Below are 960 nucleotides of genomic sequence, written 5' to 3'. Positions count from 1 at the left end.
TATATATATATATATATAATGTTAGTCAGGGTTCTAAGCCAATATCCAAAACATTGTAAGGAGAAAAATCAAGGTTAATTTGCAACTGTGCATATCTTTCTCGTCAAAATCTGTATACATAATTTTATCTTTTAATATTTTGCCAACTAAATCTCAGCATAAACTTTACAACAGATTATAGCTTGTATAGCCAGTGGGACCAAACTATGAACATATATTATACATGTTACGAAGATGATGTGTTGGAGTCGGCATTGGAGATGAGTCGGACTTCATAAAGATCCTTCTCTCCCTTAGCTGCAATGAACAATTTATCACCATTACTCTCAAATAAATACATAAACAAACAATTTTCTAGACAAACATGCTTTCTAAGCGTCTAATATGGTGGTGTTAATTAAGGATTTTCTTCTAGAAATGGAATATATTTCTGCTTGTTGACGCTAGTAAAGAATAAACTCACCAACTTCAGCTGTAATTCCCGGTCCAAAGAACGAAGCAAATTTAGCCTGGAACGCATTTGAGCTTAAAAATCAGTATGCTTGTTAATTTTTCACACCATTCTCAGAATAAACAACTACAATCCCCGTCCTTTTCAAAAGGTTTGAATCATTTAACCTTTCTGCTATAGTGTTTTCTCTGATAAAAATTTGTTCAAATTTTCTGTTAAACTTATGAAAAGAACACCCTTAAATATTCAAGTCTTAAAAAGTCAATTAGCTCAATAAACCATCCAAAAAAAAGTGTTTGAACATGATCTTCATGGCTTCGTGTATTATACATAAAAGTGGTTATGAACACTTGAAAAGGCTGAGTTTTGTAGGGTCGTATAATTATATGTTTACCTGTCTCAGTTCAAAATCTGACAACTCCAAAGCTTTTGCCTCAAACACCAGGACTAGACTGTATTTACCACCTTCCGTGACCTGATACAAGTAGCAAGATGAGGCAGTAGAAACT

The 960-nt window shown here is 33.2% G+C and overlaps 1 long non-coding RNA gene across 1 annotated transcript; it reads right to left on the bottom strand.

Moving 5' to 3' along the window:
* Nucleotides 1-74: 74 nt before the first annotated feature.
* On the bottom strand, nucleotides 75-937 carry LOC112094977. The gene is made up of 3 exons (XR_002903722.1): nucleotides 846-937; nucleotides 464-509; nucleotides 75-297 (listed from the first exon to the last, which is right to left on the bottom strand). It is a non-coding gene; the product is annotated as an uncharacterized LOC112094977 (long non-coding RNA).
* Between the last annotated feature and the right edge of the window lie 23 nt (nucleotides 938-960).

The sequence above is a fragment of the Morus notabilis genome, unplaced genomic scaffold (assembly GCF_000414095.1).
Source record: "Morus notabilis unplaced genomic scaffold, ASM41409v2 C11351034, whole genome shotgun sequence".
NCBI lineage: Eukaryota > Viridiplantae > Streptophyta > Magnoliopsida > Rosales > Moraceae > Morus > Morus notabilis.
This window is presented reverse-complemented; position numbering and strand designations above follow the sequence as displayed.